Raw genomic sequence first — 19714 nt, forward strand, 5'->3', positions numbered from 1 at the left:
TCAAACACTTTAATGAAAATGAAGAGGAAGAAATACTCCCAAAGTCATTCCTAATATCCCTCAACTCCATCAATGCTATCCCTCTGCCCCACCTATAAAAATAGTTCCAATAGGGTCTAATCTTCTGTCTGTTTTTTTCCATTGATAGTTATCTTTTCGCCATCTCTTCTTATTATTTATCCCATTTCTATTTCACTTCTTTATCCTTTCACTCTCATACCACACCCCACTCCACCTGTTAATAGTAGTATAGCACAGTTTCTGTGGGACATTGATAAAATATCCATTCATAAAGGTTGAAATGTTAAACCAATTTTAACATACATGTTTGATGTATGCATAGACCTGTTGACACTAATATAACCTGTAGGAACTTTTGCCTGTACAATACAACAACCAAGTCTGATCCTATTAAACTTAGTAGGCTCAAGAGGCAGGTAAATATTTTTTAAAAATTCCAAAGCTAAAATCACACCTTTAGGAAGCAGACACTAAAGAGATCCGTATACTAGCAACAAAACCTCCTAATTCTAATTGATTCTCAACACTCATTGTGCACACACACAAAAAAAACATGAGAAAAGGCAACAAAAACCTTCAAAAACTCCTAAGTTCCCTGAAGCTGATCCAATAAGCATCAAGGGAGAGGAAATACAAAGTGAAGTGTGTGAATTATGGGAAGTGGTAAAACAAGAATCAAACACAAAACAGATCAATAAGGTGTTCAGCAAGCTCAAAGATGAAACAACTAAACAGATAATGGACTTAATAGTCAAAACGATAAGTGAGATTTAAAAAAAAAAAGACACAAAGCTAGCTGAACTAGCCAAATTTATACAAAACATGAATGAGCAATTTAGCAAAGGATTAGAATTTATAAAAATGTACCAAACAGAAATAATCCTATTAAAAACATAGGTAGCAGTAATGACAAATGTGAAGTGAGACTGTCAGAATAAGAACATAGAACTGATGCTCTGTAACTATTTTCTCAGAGATAACTTCAAAAAAAGATCATGAGAAATGGAGCCAACCAAGGCCAGGGAGACAGCTCAGCTGAATAAGAGCTTACCTGGCAAGTGCAAGGGCATGAGTTCAACCCCCAGCTCCACCAAAAAAAAAAAAAAAAAAAAAAAAAAAAAAAAAAAAAAAAAAGACAGAAAGAAAGAAAAAAAGAAAGAAAGGGATCGAACTGCTACTACATGATACAATGAAATCTAAACTAAGCTTAATTGGAATTAGAAAAAAATTAGAAAAATGAAAAAATGGGTAACAATCAGTTTACAGAAATCACCAAAAACTTTCCCAATATGAGGCGAAAATTCAAGGTACAAGTGAGGCTTATAAAACCCCAAATACCCATAACCAAAAAGGAAATTCCACACAGCCCATCATAATCAAACTCCCAGAAATCCAGCCTAAGGAAATCATCTTAAAGATGATTTAAATCCTGTTAAAGAAGGGCCAGGGAGTTAGCTCAGCAGGTTAAGAGCCTGCCTGGCAAATGCAGTCCTGAGTTTGAACCCTGGTGCAAACAAACAAAAACTGTTAAAGAAAAGCAACAAACCACCTATTAGATAAACCTGTTAGAATTACTACAGATTTCTCAACACTAAGCTTAAACACCAGGAGTTTGGAAGGCAGCTTTTCATGCGCTAAAACAATTTCGAACCCAGATTACTATATACTGTGAAACTACCTTTCCAAACTAATGAACACATTATGATCTCTGACAACAAAGTGCACCTTAAAAAATTTATGATGACAAAACCAGCACTACAAAATATATTAAAGGGGCTGGTGAGATGGCTCAGTGGTCTGGAGCACCTATTTAGAACAAGCTTTGCAAAGCACAGGGACCGCGGTTCAATCCCCCAGCACCACATGCCAGCCAGCCCCGCCCCCTGGTGGGCTGAGCTGGCCACACACACACACACACACACGCACACACACACACACACACACAAAAATAAAAAATAAAATTTTTAAAAATATATATATATATCCAAGATATGTTGGAGAGAGAGAAAATGAAGATAGTAATGCGAAACGCCCAATGGAATGAATCTAGAAAGCAAGGTGCGCAGTTAAGCAAAAGTGAAAAATAAAAGAATCAGCAACACAAAAGTAATGTAATGATAAGAATCAGTAAAAACCTTTCAATCTTTTTACTAATAACTCTTAATGTAAATGGTCTCAACTTCCAAACAAAAGTCACAGATTGACAGAATAGATAAAAAAGCCAGAAGTACACTGCATCCAGAAAAACATACTTAATATTTAAAGAAGTCCATAGATTAAAAATTAAAGGAAGAAAACTTTTGTTCATGTAATTGAAGTCCAGAAGCAAGGAGAAACAATTATCCTATTTTTCAGACACAGTAGACTTCAAGCCAAAATTGATCAGAAGAGAAAAAGAAGGTCACTATATACTCGTAGAAGGAATAATTTAACTAAGAGTCCAATTATACGTATATGTACTAAATGCTAGCACATACAATTTTTATTAAATAAATACAAAATAATTTGAAGCATATTATCAGATAATAGTGTAATGAAACTAGAAATCAGTAGAAAAAGAAAGTACAGACATTATATAAATATATGGAGATTAAATGGTAAATTCAGGGCTAGCCAAATGCTTAGTGGATTAAAGTGCCTGCAAGCAGGCACAGGAGCCGGGGGTTCAATCCCTGGGCCTGCCGTGCTGTCCCTGCTCCAGGGCAAGCTAAAATGGCAATTGAGACTGGGCGTGGTGGTGCATGCCTGTAATCTCAGCTCTTGGGAGGCTGTAAACAGGTGGATCACTGCATGTCCGATCTAGTAGAGAGACCCTGAACACCCTGTAGATCCTTTCCTAAAATACAAAAGATAATAATAATAATAATAATAATAATAAATGGTAGACTCGTGAATAATCAATGAATCATAGGAGAAATAAAACATGTCCTATAACCATATGATAACATTATCAGAATGGTGAGATCTTTGACACCGAGAAAGAGAGGTACCAGATTTCAGAGCAGCACATATCAATGGGACATGAGGAGAGCAGTTCTAAGAGGGAAATATAAATCTGTGAATGCCCAAATCAGAAAAACAGAGCAATCCCAAATAAATAACCTAAAAAAAAGCACCTCAAATCCAAAAGTAGTACAAAGAAGGAAAACTACAACAGAACAAACATTAATAAAATTGAGGCTAAAAAGTTTGATGATTTAAATAGATGATTCTTCATAAAGATAAACAATATAGACAAACCCTTGTTCAAACTTACCAAAAGAAGGAAAGATAAAACCTAAATCGAATAAAGGAAACTTAGTTCTCTTTCCCATCTTGTAAGATGGCAGTTGATAAAACTAAGAAGCCAGACACTAAAGAGAAGAAACCCAAAGCCAAAATGTGATCTCATAAGGTGATCAAGTAGGGACTAAGCCAGATAAGAGGCCCATGTGGGACTTCTTGCAATTAGAGGACAGAGGAAGTAAGCCACTTCTGTCAATGAAAGGGGCTTTTTCTGCTCACCATCAGGAAAATATTCAAGGAAGCTCCTTGGCTGTCTTCGGAGGAGGTGCTAGATGGTCTGAGTCACTAATTCACTTCTTTTGGCTTCCTAGTGCTGGCTCCTAGGAGGCTGCAGGAGCAAGGGATGGATGCTCCTGTGTGTTCACTGCCCAGTTCTCCACCAAGTGTTTAGTCTTTCACTCCTCTCTTCCCTCTCCTACCATGTGACCAGTATATGCTGTCTTCATGTAACAAGGACCAGCAGATAAACAGTCTTCTTGCCACACAGATTTCAACCAATTTTTAAATTATTCTTTTACACTTTAACTTGGGGTTTTAAAAATTCAACAACAAAGAATGTGGGGTTTTTTTCTGCTCTTCTGTGCCAGCACACTATGAAGCAATAGGCACTTCAGCACAGATCTCAAAGGGAATAGTCACTCACAGAATGCAGTCAGCCTTGTGTATTCATAGGCCCACATCTGCAGATTGAACTGCCTTGGTTTAAAGATATCAGAAAGATACAGTTGCATCTGTACTTAATGTGAGAAGAATTTTTCTCATCACCATTCCCTATACAATACAGTATAACAATTATTTCCATAACACTTACATAAAATTGAGTATTATAAATAATCTAGAGGTGATTTAAAGTATATGAGAGGATGTGTATAGGTTATATGGAAATACTATGGCATTTTTCTGTAAGAGACTTGAGCATCTGCTAATTGTAATATCCACAGGGGGCCCTGGACCCAATCCCCCATGGATAACAAGGGACAACTGTAGCAGAAAAAGTGCATCTGTTTATAAACCAAAAAGTTTCCTACCAAAACAAGAGAACAAAGTGAAGGGTAGATTTCCAGGGGACATGAACATTTAAACTTCCAAGAAGAAATAAGGAAGAGAATGGACTCACAAAACACCAAGAAGCAATATTTTCAGAAACAGAGTTAGCAGTATTGATTACACACAAAAAAACCCCAAAGATTGAAGAAATAAATGTCCACCAGTTTTGCCACTCAGATACCTCTTAACCTTCATGTCTGGGGAGGAAACAGTGGAATATAGGACCAGAGAGAATATTTGTCGTCTTATCGTCCTTCATTTCCTGTATGGTACAAAAGGTTGACAAGATAGCTCAGTAGACTAAGTGCCTGCTTAGGCAAGCGCAGGGACTGGAGTTTGATCCCTGGCACCACAAGCCACAACAACCTGCCCCCAGGCTCATTGAACTGGTCACCAAATCCAGGCATGGTGTTGCATGCCTGTAATCCCAGTGCTGGGGAGGCTGAAAATAGGAGGATTGCTACAAGTCTGAGCTGTGTAGTAAGATCCTGTACCAAATACAGAAAAAAAAAATTTTAAAGAGTTGCATTTCCTATACATATATGTGCAGCCAAAGGTTACCATCTTATTTTCTAGTTCTTTACTTTTAAAATCTTTTTCTGTGTCACTGGTTCTCATCTTTACTGCCAGAGAACAGAAGTATCAACAGAGCCTAGAAAGCTAATGCAAATGCAAATTATTCACCTTTCACCAATACTTTCCCCTACATGGGTTTGAACCCAGGGCTTTTGCACTGAAATACATCCCCACTTTTATTTTGAGCCAAGGTGTCACTAAGTCACTAAATTGACCATCCTGGGCTCAAACTTATAATTCTCCTACCTCAGCCTCCCAGGGTGCTGGGATTACTGCCGAGCACAACAACCAGGCGGGCTAGATATGCAAACTCTTGAGCCTACTTGGATCTATAAAATCAACCTCTGCCAAATAGCCCAAGCTAAGTCTTTCACCCAGCCTCCCAGAATGCTGTGACATACACAAACTCTGGAGAATCCAAGCACTAGGGAATAGGCACAATGTGGAGAACAAATTAACAGTCACAGAAGCGAGAGTAGTACTGCCAACACAGGGTAAGTCTGAGTTCACATTTATGTCTCCTCTGTCCCTTTATTCCCATCCTCCCCCTGGTCTTCCTTTAAGCTGCAAACCTTTCCCTTGTTTCTCCTCAGTTCTCCTTTCTTCTTCATTCCATCAGAAAGAAACACTCCAGCACACTTAACTCTCCTGGGCCAATTACTGATAAAGTGGTTCACATGGTGATAAAAGAACCAATTAGTCCAGATGCATTGTTCTTTCACAGAACAGAAAATGGCTAACTGGTTATTTAAAGTCATGTAGGAACCTCCGCTCACAAAGCCCACTGATTTGGCTGAATTTTTCACTTTCCAATTACTTATGTTGATGCCTTGTAGACAAAACCTAAACTAATTATTCTCCAGGTTTCTGGCTGTAGCCACATCAACAGAACGTGAAAGTCATCGATGGAAGATGCAGCCAAATGGGGTTCCTGGGAAGAGGAAATAAGTGATGGCTTTTCCCTAAATGTGGGGCCGTATTTATTTCTAGTAAAAGCTCATAATGAAAATTGCTATGTGCACTTGCTGACAAGCGCATTGGAAGGAATAGAGCATCATTATTTGGCACAATACAGTTTTTACTCCATAGCTCTTGTTTGTATAACATTTTCATCATTTACCAGAACTTTGTTTTTCTAATCACTAGATTGATAGAAGTAACTATGGAGTGTCAGGAAGAAAGAAAAAGGCTGAAAAACAAATAACTGAGTGCTGCATTTTTTATCAATTCCATTGCTTAATTGATAATCAGTGTGTTTCCCTTGGGTTTAAAACTAATTACTGTGCTTTAGCTCTACAAAAGAAAACTCTCTTTTTAAGCCATTTGAGGTACTAGAAATAACTTTTTAAAGTGTTAAGATTTACACAGATTTTAGGCAGATAATGTGCAATCAAGTATCAATTTTATTTGGGCAATTGTCAAGGAGCTTCGAAAATACTGTCGGGAGAGTTTTGTGCTGATGTATGGGGTAGTTTCAAGCTTATTAACCTCTCACTGGTTTAAAATGTCTTTAACACTGATGGATTTATCCATCTTCATCTCATTTCTCTTAGGTCTATTTTTCAACTCCCCCAGCTGCCTGGCTTTCCTTCCTGAGGGGTCAGTGGCTGCATTTCCTGTATCATTCTCCACATCACCAAAAGAGGATTTCAATGGCCTCAGAATGCCAGTACTGATTCCTAGGTCTCCGTGGCTCTCACAAAATCATATCTGTCTGGCTTTGAAGAAGTAGCCAAGGACTTTTCCTAAATGTAGGCCTATATTTAGGAATTCAAGCCTGGACTCCTAAGAAATTTGCTTTTCTTCCTATTTTTGTTTTTATGTTATCATTCCTATTGTGTATTTACTGAAGGTTTGAAATGGGTAAAGAACCATTGAGTACATTGCCACCCCAAATCCAATTATACAGAACTGGAATTTCTTCACAGCCAGTTGGATGAAATGATCTGTTCTGGCTGCTTCTTATTCAGGCAGTTGGGAATTTCAGGGCCCAGGAGACAACACCCCTGATTACATCTGAAATTTACATCGCTGTGGGTTCTACTTAAAGTTTTACATATATTACTACCTCACTTGATTTTTCATAAAACCCTCTGAGATAAGTATGGCTCTTGTTCCTGTTTGACAAAAGGAAACATTGCCTCTCAAAGAGGATAGGCATGTACCTTGCACAAGGACACAGAGCACTGCCATCCTCATCTCCTTCCAGATGTGGCTCTCAAGAGTCATATCTTGGATTCACTATCCTGCTGTTTCCTGTCCTTGTCATTCCTCCTGCAGCTAGACCCCTGACCCTGAGCCCCAGGTCAGTGCAAACTATAGGGAAAATTTACTGATGACACTAACAGTCCCAGAAACTCTAGCACCATGTGTCACTTCTCCCCCACATCAAGCTCTTCTTCCCTGGTTGAAACTGCACCACCTCTTCTAGGAACCACTCCTCTCATGCAGGGTGTGGCTTGAATTACCCTGTGTGGTGTTTGTACTTGACCAAGTAACCTTGGCCAAGTAGTCTGGCTCTTTCACCTCAGCTTCTTCTTCAGCGAAATAAATATAACAGTGGTCATGCACTTCTGTCAGGTGGATCACAGATACTATAATATGTAAAGTTCCTGCCCTAGTATTTATAAACCTGGGTGCTTCATCAATTAATAGCATTGTCCTTGTTTTTGCCAGTGAGTTCTTTTGTACTCCAGAAAGCCTCTAGCTTCCAGAACATTCTTCTCTAAACTTAGAGAAAGAAGAAGGATGTCGTCTTCATGGATTGTGCTCTGACAACACAAGGCACAGGAAGCTGATTAGAAGACAGGGATTCTGGGGCCCAACTACAGCTCAGTATCCAGCTACATCTCAAGATTCAGCCTCATTTTTCTCACATGTGTTGGGAGAGAATTTCTCAGTGATTTGCTAGATCTCTCCTAGCTTGTGACCCTATGACTGCAATGCTTCAGGGGAGAGAAAAAAAGTCTGGGAAAAGAGGAACAGGAGTTGAGAACTGAGGGAACTGATGCGGAGAGGACACATATGAAGCATCCCCTTCCTGAACAGCACCTTAGAAATAAACACCTCATGCTTTATTCTTAAAGGAGTAAAAGAATGTTGGGTTCAGGGATTGAGAAGCCACCAGCTTTAATCAAGTAGGGCCACTCTCAGGACTTGGGCTGCAGCCTAGGTCTTATAGAACACAGACTGTACCTTGGAGCTCTGTCAGGTACTATGTGTCTCACCAGAGGAAAGAAATTCCAGAGACTAAAGTCTTCCAGGGGAAACAGAGCTGAAACATCGAAAAAGAGAAGATTGGAAGTGAGGTGAAGAAAGTTAGAAACAAGAGGTAGAAAGAGAGGACAGAGAGGCCAAGATCCCTAAAAACAGTATTTGACACAGCAGAGAACCCACATCTCTGTTTAAAATCAGCAACTCTTCTGGGCTCTTCCATTGCAAGCCTGGAGATACTCCTTTTTCTCTTTTGCTGGTTAAAGATGTCATTCTGTCATTTCAAATTATAACCATCTTGGTCAACCTGACCCCAGTGTGTGTCTACTCTGATAGAAAATGTAGCTCAGTTCTATAGCAACATCCCCCACCATGATGGACAAAAGTAACTTTGAGCACATAGCAGACCCGGTTGTGAGACCCAGACTGAGATCCAGCCCAAGCTTCCCATTCAGGGCTGTGCTACAGGACACTTGCAAGAAAATGAAGGTGACTCTGATGCTAGTTTCTCTCTAGTGCTCCCCACACGCATACACAACCAGGTTCTCATTGCTCATGGGCAAGGAACAACAATAATTTGATACATTTCATTAATATTTAAAGGTTAATGAACTTACATTTTACTCCTAGTACTATAGTTGCACTTCATAAGGGTTGGGAGAAATATATAATCTAAACAAATGAATTTCTGATGGGTAAATCGTAAGTGCTGTAGTGCATAGCTGAGGAAGGGTTTTTTTTTTGTTTTGTTTTGTTTTGTTTTTTTTTGTGGAACCAGGGATTGAACTCAGGCCCTTGCGCTTGCTAGGGAAGCGCTTATTCCACTGAGCCACCTCCCTGGTCCCTAGGAAGGTATTTGTTGTTGAGAATATTATTCTGCTATATTCATGAGAAACTATAAAAGTGGCATTTTAGGTTTCAGAAGCTCATGCATCTCCTTACATTGTTCAAAATCTAGATACGCAATCACACAAGGAGTCAACTCTCTGTTTTCTACTTGGAGTAGAACAAGGCACATGATTCCTAAAAAATAATTTATACTTATTTCTGTCAAGTTCTTTCAGGCCAAACACATAATGTTCCAGTTCCCCTTGACTCACTGCCTGTTGGTAACAGTGCCTCAGGGACTCTCTCTAGCAGGCTGTTCTTTACTCTTTGGATCTGTAAGAGATCAGAGGATAGAAACTCAAGATTTTTCTCCATTTAGACATAACCATGTGATTTCTATTAATTCAGGTCACTGAGTATGCTGACAAGATACTAATAAATGGGTGGTTTATAAAATCACAACATCTAGCAAAAGTTAAAAGATGCATTGGTAAGTCTACATTTATAGATAAAAAGGAAAACAATCCAGGCATCTTCTGGACAGGTTTCCCTTATGTACTTTTCAACCAAGAGCCCCTTTATAATATTTTGGCCTACTTTTGAACATTTTGTTCTTTACCCTTTCTCTATTTTTCTTTTCTTTTAAACATGTTCAGTACTTTTTCTTTACATTATCCTTTCTTCTCAAATGACAGTTCCTTCAATTATTCACTTAGTATTTATTGGAAACTACTGGGTTCTAAACACTAGGTTCAATATTTGGGACTGGACATGAACAAAGTTCTTGGCTATAATGATTTTCTGTTGCTGAGTAACAAATTATCACAAAATTAACAGCTTCAGTCAGCACCCACTTATTAGCATCTAATTCTACAGTGTAGCTGGCACAGCATGGAAGGAATCTCTGCTTATAGTCTCACTTGGTCAGAATGGATGTGGCAGCCAGGCTGGGAACACCGGGACAGATTCTGAACATAAATCCACTTCTGGTTGCTAGCAGAATTCAGTGCCTTTCATTACAGACTAAGGTCCCCACCTCTGTCATTTTGTCCTCTAGGGCCACTATCAGCTCCTTAGGGCCACTGAGTTTCTTTTTCACATGTTTCCATCCATCAGTGTGTGACATCCTTCTCATGCATGGAGCCTCTCTCTTGTCAGCCACACCCAAAGAGTCCTCTGCTGATGAGGGTGTGTATGGTCCCAATGGGCTTTCCAGCTGGCTGATCTAGGCTATTCTCCCTGTGTGATAAAACATAATCTCAGACTGATATCTCTTCACATTCTCACATCCCAGGGACAGGGGTGGAACATTAGTGAGGGGCCTTTTAATGAATGCAGCCTATAATAGCTGATACTACCAAGGCACTTCCAGCTCAGTGGACATTAGCAACAAAAACAATACAACAGATAATTATAGAAAAAACAGTATGGTAAACAAAAGGTGGTACAGACCTATAAAGAACTATTATTCAGCCATGAAAAAGAAGAAAGTCTAGCCCATACCAACATGAATGATTTTTTTTTATTTTTATTTATTACATTTATTTATTGTGTGTGTGTGTGTGGCCAGCTCAGCCCACCAGGGGGCGGTCGGGCTGGCATGTGGTGCTGGGGATCCAACCGTGGTCCCTGTGCTTTGCCAAGCTTGTTTCAAGTAGGTGCTTTAGACCACTGAGCCATCTCTCCAGCCCCCAACATGAATGATTTTGAAGACATTATCTAAGTGAAATAAGCCTATGATTCTGTTTTCATGAGGTATGTGACAATGACAAATTCATAGCAACAGAAAGTAGAATAGCAACTTGCCCCTATGGGGAAGGGGGAAGTGAGTGAAAAATTAGTATTTAATGGGTACAGAGTGTCTGTTTGGAATGGGAAAATAATTCTGATTATGGATAATGGTGATGGTTGCATAGTACTGTAAACATAACTAGTAACATTGACTTGTGCACTTCAAAGTGGTTTAAAGGAATAAACATTTCTCAAAAGCAGAAGTACAAATTGGCCAATGACTACATGAAGAAGTACTCAGCATCTTGGGCTATTACAGAAATACAATAAGAAAATACTGAGATTCTATCTTACTCCAGAAACAATGGCAGCATCATGAACTCAGAAAACAACAAATGCCAGAGAAGTAGAGTTGGGGAGGGAAACACTTCTACATTGTGGGTGGGAAGGTAAACTAGTACAACCACTATAGAAATCAGTGTGGAGATTCCTCAGAAAATTAAAATTAGAAATTTCATTTGACCAAGCAATAGTTTTTCTGGGTATCTTCCTGAAAAGTTAAAGACATAGTTATAGCGATACATGTAGATCCATATTTATAGCAACAAAACTCATAATAACTAAATCTTGTAAGTGGCCCATATGATCATGAACAGATGAATGGATAAAAAAATGTGATAGATAGATAGATCTGCTATAAAGAATGATATATTTGAGTCATTCATGGGAAAATGGATACAACTTAAAAAATCATAATGCTAAGTGAAATAAATGAGACACAGAATATTAAAAACATGATTTCTGTTATATAAGAACCCCAACATGTAAATAATTTTGGGGAAAAAAGATAGATTACAGAAAACAAGGAGACTGACTTTGTGGCAATAGGGAAGGATTGTAGGAATGGGAGAGATGCAAAAGGCCAGTGGGGAAGGAGAAATAAAAAGAATCAAGATGTAATATGCATATACACCAGTTCTCCAAGATTAAAGTATTTATTATTTATTGAAAACTTACAGTAATAAACAGGAAAATGGTTTAAATGATAAACTGCATGTTATAGTTACCTTACCACAGTAACATTAATTTAAAATGTTGATAAAAAGGAAAGAGGTATAGGAAAAGACAGCAAAACTTATCTCCTGAAAGAGCCAAGCATCACATCAGGTAGGAGATAAGATCAGATGCATAAAGGTGAGGACAGGGTGTAAACTGTGGTGCAGGGACATTGTCATAGTTTTACATGTCTTTTTGGTCATGGCAAGCTGAGAGTAACTTGTCCTTTCATTTTGATGTGGCTGCTTCTCACGTGGGCTGAGTGGAGATCAAAGTGATCATTAGCAGTTCTAGGACCTTAAGCGTTGGTGGTAGAGGTGTGAATTAAGTAGTTGCTGCTTATTAAATGTCACATTGGTGACCCTGAGTTCACCTTGCTTCTAGGAAATCAAAGAAAAAAGAGACCCTGAGAGTGATCACTACTCTATGCTGGGCACTCACCACTCTCACACAATACAGATGCCATCCAATAACTGCAAATTGGTAAATCCAACAAAGGGAAAAGTCACAGCTGCTAATATCCTTTTTGAATAAAAAAAGAGATAGAGCTGGGGCTGTGCGAGTTCAAAGCAAGGTCTCTCAAGTATGACTTACTGGTATGTATGACTGAAAATAAAGGAACATGGAACTCAGTGAATACTAGACTACTTCTTTAAACCTTAACTGTTGCTTTCTTTTTTATTTTTTAACATCCAGAGCCTTTACACAAAGCTATGACCTTTTAACCTTTTTAATTTTTTAAAGCTTTGAAACAGGGTCTCACTAAGTTGCCCACGCTAGGTTTGAATTTGCAGTCATTTTGTCTCAATCTACTGGAATGTTGGAGTCACAGGAGTGTGCACCGTGCCAGGCTGGTATATCCACTTTCCAATTGCCTTGACTTATAAGTGATATGAATTTATGTTCACATTCCATCAGCAAAACTCAGTTGCATGGTACCTACAGATAGAACAATAGAGACAAGTGTTTTTCACTGGTGTTATAGCTTATATCTAGATGTCACCACAAAGCCTCATGCAGTCATAAGTGAGGCTTTTCAGAGGTGGCTTGACCTAAGGTGTATGATGCTTAGTATGTATGATTACTAATGTATGCTACTGATTGCATTGGCATAGTTCTGGATGTGGATAACAGGAAGGCACACCCTTTGTATGGGTGGCATCACCCAAAGGGAGGGCAGCTTAGGTTATAAAGGGACAGAGAAAAGGCAGGCCTGCTGCTGCTTCCTCACTTCTTTGCTGCTTTGCTGCTCTTCTGCCTTCTGCCCACCATGAACAGTTTCTCCTCAGTGATCCTCTCTGCCATGGTACCCTTGGAGTCATCCAACTATGAATTGAAACCTCTACATATTGTGAGCTAAAATACACCTTCACTCCTTTAACCTTAGGTGTTGGGTAGTAACTATGAAATATGGCGATTCTACTGTGACAACAGAACACGAATTTTGTTGGATAGTTGGCCATCTCTCCTATGCTGCCAGTCTGGTCTGAGCTGTAACCTCATGCTTGGCATAAGACAGTGAGCTTGATTAATCAGATTCTTTCTCAGGAATATTGTTTTAGAACTTTAGGGAGAATGTAACACTCAGTAGAAGAGCTAGAAGCAGAAAGGTTATACTCAAGATCATGGCCATGAATAATTACGACATTCAAATTATGGGGAAGCAAATAGGGTTGATTTTTTTTTTTTTTTGGTCTTGTTTTATTAAGATTGGGTCTTGCTATCTACTCCAGGCTAGCCTTGAACTCACTATGTAGCCCAGGTTTGCCTTGAACTCACAATTGTCCTGCCTCAGCCTTCCAGGGCTTACAGGCATGCACTGTCATGTCCAGCTGGGGAAGCAGAAATGATGAGTAATCAGAAACCTTGATGAGTATGCAATTCCACAGGAAGAAGATAACTAACTGGCATCTAAGAGTACCTATGCCTTGTTAGCAGAATAGCACTGTAGTGAAACTCTCTTAATCCATCTGCTACTAGGACCCCTAAAGCACCTTTGGATCAAGAGCCAATTCCTCACAGTCTTGACTCTATTTTTGGCCTTAAGTTCCCCTAACACCCTGACCACACCCTGACCTCTGCTACAATATCTTTTCCCATGCCATCTACTTCCTGTTATTGAGAAAATTTCAGTAGGTGTTCCTTGAAACTTATGAATGGTATAATTCACTCTGACTTTTCAAGGTTAAAAATAAAAGCACTCATCTGGAATATAAAAACACCAGCAAGTAATGACCTCAGGGACTCCTGTAGGCATGTTCATCTCAGAGAGACCAATACAATTCACCCTACACATCACCACCAAATTAGTCTTCCTAATGCATTCCCTTAACCACATCACTTTCCAGCTTTCAAATATAAGCATCTCTCCATTGCTAAAAAAATAACAAACTTCTATCAGGTAGTGCCTCCACATTCTGGAACCAAGCTAGCCTTCAAATGCATACAGATTTTATGTTTTATGACTAGTGTCCCCCACTGTGCATTGCAGGAACCTACCACTGCATGCTTGCTCATGCTACTTTCTCTGATGAAATCATCTCTGATTGTCAGAGTTGGAGTATTTTTTTAATAAGATCTTTATCTCTCTAGCTTCTTCTATAAACTTTCTTAGGGGCAAGTTGTTAATCTGGAGAATCTCTATTACTTACCACATGCTCTTTTATAGTATGTTTTGTGCTCATATATTTCTTTAACCTTTGCTTAAACTTTGTCTAACACCTTAAGGTTACATCCTGAATCTGGTTCATCTATATACCTTGGAAAAGACACATTAGTTATGTGCATATTTGTATGAAAAAATGACTCAGTAAGTATGAAGAGCAAAGAGTTATAGTACCTATAATCTGAATATAGGTGATCAAAGTGACTATGCTTTGCTGTTCTTAACAAAGGCAACCCTGTTTGATTACAATGAAATCAATCAGCAGTCTTGCTTTTCAGTTTCTGCCAAGCTCTGCATTCAACGGGACAGGTAGAGTACATGCCAGAGGAAGTGAGCCCTCTCTGTTTACATGCAACTTACTCAAGATTCTGCACCACACTTTGCCATTTGTCAAGGCTAACATGCTCATCAGCACAAAATCACATCAGATGAATTATGGTTTCCTTCTTGATCTCAGAGCAGTAGTAACCCATGGCCACATCTAGTTAGCGTTTACAGTCATTAACCACCATTACAAGAGATTCAGGCATCATGTGGAAACACTTCAGCAGCTCTTTGGCAGGAGGCTAAAATATCTGGGTTACTCAGTGTCAAAACCATTTTGTATACTTCCATGAACTGCTTGAGGCTGAAGTTATTGGAGCCTGTGAGGTGCAATAAATTGACTCCTAGAAATACTTCTTCAATGTCAGGCCACTGGGTATGTGTGTTATGAAATTAAAAATATATAGGTGTGTAGACTCTTGTAAATCAAGGTGTTTTCTTCCTTAGATTGAGGTCTGTTCATGGTTCTGTTCTTTTCCCCATGAAAGGCTAAGCTTTGTTTGTTTTCCGCCCCCTGAGAGCAGCACCTTATGAGGCTACATATTTCCAAGAGATATCAGAAAGCAATCTTCTCTGTTCCCTCATGAGCTTCACGAGTTAATCCCTGGGGGAAAGAGAAGAATTTTATGATTTATCGGCTGCCTTTTTTAAACACTGCACAAGTGAATTATTGCAATCTGCATGGGGTGCTCAAAATAACCACTGTGAACTCTAACCATTATTCAATCACTGAAGAAGAGGACAAGGAAATATGACCAGTGTGAAGTGGCAGTCCTTTTCTTGAAGTCAAAAAGAAAAAGATTCATATAATCATTAAATTCTGCCACACATCACTATATTGGCAAAAAGCGAAAAATTTCATGAAAGAGGAGGCAGTTAAAGAAGATACTTCACATGCATTATTACCCTACTAGATTGGCAAATTTTAATAGAAGTAGACAGCCAAGGTGAAGTTTTCCCTTTGCTTTTCTTTTTATGGTACTGGTGAATGAACTCAGACCCCTGCATACACTAAATAAATGCCCACTGAAATGTATTCCAGGCCTTTTTAATTTTAAATTTGAGACAGAGTCTCTTTAATGGCAAACCTCAAACTCAGAATCTCACTGCTTTAGCCTCCTGAGTAGTTGGGAATGTGATTTCTTCTAGGTCTCTTTGAACAAGAAATAGCAAACTTAGAAAAAAGAAAAGAAATAGTAAACTCACATCAACCCTCTTACACACATTCATTCTTTTTTCTCAGTACAAGGCATTAAAACCAGGAACTTCAGGCTGGCCAAATAGCTCAGTAGATTAAAGTAACTATAAGCAGGCACAAAGGCTGGGGGTTTAATCCCCAAGCCTGCCATGCTGGTCCCACCCCCCAGGGTGTGCTGAAATGGCAATTGAGACTGGGCATGGTGGCACTTGCCTGTAATTCCAGTTCTTTGGAGGCTGTAAACAGGCAGATCACTACAAGTCCAATTTAGTAGTGAGACGCTGAACACCCTGTAGACTCTTCCCTAAAATACAGATTTTTTTTTTTTTCTCCGAATGCCTTCAGGGCATGTTTAGCTGGCTTGAGTTGTGGGGATCGAACCACAGCAACCTGAGCCTGACTGCTTTGTTGAAGCAGACTCTTCCCTAAAACATGAAAAAATAAAAATAAAAAATAAAATAAAACTATGACCTTCACACTGAATTAATCTCCAGACTTTAAAAAAAAAATTTATTGGGGCCGGGGAGATAGTCAGTAGAATAAGTGCTTGCCTGGCAAGCACAGGTTCCTGAGTTCAATCCCTGGTATGACAAAAAAAAAAAAAAAAAATTATTTTCAGTAAGGATCTCATTAAATTTTTAAATTACTCCCAGAGTGGCTCAAATTTCTGATCCTCTTGCCCCAGGTTCCCAGAGAGATGGGATTATGGGTGTGTGCCACCATGCCTGGCCTAGTTCCTGTTTAAATTCCATTGCTATTGTGGCAGTGTTGAAAAGTGAGGCCATTAAAAGATGATTAGGTCATGAAGAGGGATTGGTGCATTTCTGTGGGGACCAGGTTAATTCCGAGAGAACTGAGTGTGCCCTCACAAGACTAGATTAATTATTATGAGAATACTATGACAGCAAGGTGTTATAAAATGAGGCTGCACCCATGTTTTGTCTTTTGCATCACCTACTTGCCCTTTCACTTCCTCTCATGAGTTAACTCACTATGAGTTGCTCACCAGGAGAGCAACAGGTGCCACAGCCATGCTGTGGGCCTTCTCAGCCTCCATGAGACAAGATGAACGTCTTTCCTTGTGAGGTACTAGGGCTCAGGTATTTTGTTAGAGCATCAGAAAACCAAGTAGGGAAGAAGCCTTTAAAGATTTTGAAAACTGCAACTTTATTGAGTAGTTAGTATATATCAGGTACTACCCAATATGTTTTCTGGAAATTATCACTTATACACAGTATTGACTGATAATAAAAATTTCTACCTGCTATTCTCACTTTATAGAAGAGGACATGGTTGCTCAGGAAAGATCACAAATGTGTTCAGAGAATCCCAGGTAATAACTTGTGGTTCTGGCTTCAAACTCACATCCGTGGTCCTAAAATCCAGGCTATCTCCATCCTATTACAGTAATTCATGATACACTGTCTCAAGATTGTGTGTGTGTGTGTGTGTGTGTGTGTGTGTGTGCGTGCATGCGCGACATGTGTATTTAGTGTTTGTGAGGCAAGATCTCACCTGTAATTCATCTGACCTTATACTCACTATGTAGCCAATGTTGGCCTTGAGGTCATAGTGGTCTTCCTGCCTCTGTCCCCTGCATGCTGAGATTATAGGTATGTGTCATCACAGCTGGTTGGTTGTCAGATTACAGAAACAATTTGGGGTTTATTTTAGCTATGCTGCACAAAGCCAACTGGAACATGGAGAAATTTTTAAATGTGGTCTTCAGCTTTGTATGAGGTCCAAATCTAAGAACCACCTTGATGTGAACAAAATGAAAGGCTATATCTTGTCCCAAAACAGAAAGTCTCCTGTATTATACCACCTCCACAGAAATATAAGCTTCCCTTTTTCAGGAAGCTGTAGGTATCTCCGTGGTAGCCTTTATGGGTTCTCAGCGTATCATGAATTATCTCATTGCTGGTGTCTAACTGGGTGGAGTCATAAACTACATACTCAAATAACACACAGAAGTACAATCTCATTTTTCTGATCTATGGAAATTTAATTTTCCTGACTTTTTTTTTTTTGTGGAACCGGGGATTGAACTCAGGCCCTCGCGCTTGCCAGGGAAGCGCTTATTCCACTGAGCCATCCCCCCGGCCCCAACTACCTGACATTTTCTTGCAGCTTCCCATACTTTTCAATCTTTTGCAGAGTGTTTTCTTTTCTCTCTCTCTCTCTCTCTCTCTCTCTCTCTCTCTCTCTCTCTCTCTCTCTCTCTCTCTCTCTCTCTCTCTCTCTCTCTTTATTTATTTTTTGCAGAACCAGGGATTGAACTCAGGCCCTTGTGCTTGCCAGGCAAGTGCTTATTCTACTGAGCTATCTCCCCAGCCCCCAAGACTGTTCTTTCTTGTCTTCATCTTGTCCACTTGTGACAGTTCCGGCTGTGAACTCATTGAATAACCCTAGGGATTTCTCATGGCAGCCCAGGCCCATACCATCATCCAAGCCAAAAGAACTTTCTTCTAACAGATACTGCCACTGCATTTGAAGATTTTGTCTGCATGGATTATTCCTTTCCTTTTTAAGGATATTTCCTTTTTATTTTTTAACTTCTTTTCAAGCTGATATGACCTATACTGACAGTTGAACATGTGCTTAGCCACACCACGTCCCCCTTAACTATCACTTGTATCACAATCTTTTAGGTGCCCATGATGTCAACAACTGTTACTGTGTAGCTCCCTTCACCATCTTGGCTTTCTGTCTTACATAGATTGTCTGTCAAATTACTCCCTTATCTTCCTGACCATCTGTACTCATGCCTCTGCCAAAAAGTAATCTCCCCATTGCTGGGTATAATTTGGAAAGGAAATATTTGCCTCATTAATAACATCACCAAGAATTTCCCAAGTAGCCCAGTTAAAAATCCATAAACCACTCTTTTCAAATTCATGAGCCTCAGAGTTGTCCAGATCCTGTGCTGGAAGAATCTCTTTATTGAATCTGAACATTGGTCATCGCTTTGGCTTCCTGTTAGGCAGCATTCAATGTACACTGTCAGGTGAGACAACTTCTTTCAACCACTCCTTAACTAGATGGGCTTATTCTAATTGAAAGTCTTAGCAAGGATAACAATCTTAATGCTCTTTATCTCTCTCTCTCTTGCCATTCTTTCATTCTTGCTTTCCTTATTTTCATATGCAGTCTGCCTAATCCACAAAACATCCAGCACTTACTCTGCTGCTGTCCCATCTGTCTCTTCTGATGGATAAGTTTTACATGATAGTTACACAGAAGACTCCTTTAGAGAAACAATCTTGTCCTTAAATATTCATGTCCCCAACAATAACCAATAAAACAACCAATAGACACTCAAAAACTATTCCTTAATTTTGTTATAATTTGCTCTGAACTATTTGTAGAATCATTAAGTGTGCGATTTTAAAGAACAGAGTCTATGCAATACTTCTTACACAATCCAATATATCTTTGTTTTTGTTTCATTTTGTTTTGTTTTGTTGAGACAGGGTCTCATTATGTAGTCAAGGTGACCTTAAACTTGCTGATATAGCCAAAGCTGGCCTTGAACTCACAGTGATCCTCCTACCTCGGCCTCCCAAGTGCTGAGATTACAGGCATGAGCCATCATACCTGGCAATCTAATGCAACTTAAAGGAAAAAGCTTGTCTGAGAATTTTGCCTGAGGGGAAGTGGCACTAAATTAAACCTCATAACTAGCCCAATATTTAGCATCAAGATAATATTAATTTGGGGAACTCACAATTGCTTGAGTTCTACTTACTCTTTTTTTTTTTTTTTTGCGG

This window comes from Octodon degus, unplaced genomic scaffold, assembly GCF_000260255.1.
Source record: "Octodon degus isolate 3935 unplaced genomic scaffold, OctDeg1.0 scaffold00015, whole genome shotgun sequence".
Lineage (NCBI taxonomy): Eukaryota > Metazoa > Chordata > Mammalia > Rodentia > Octodontidae > Octodon > Octodon degus.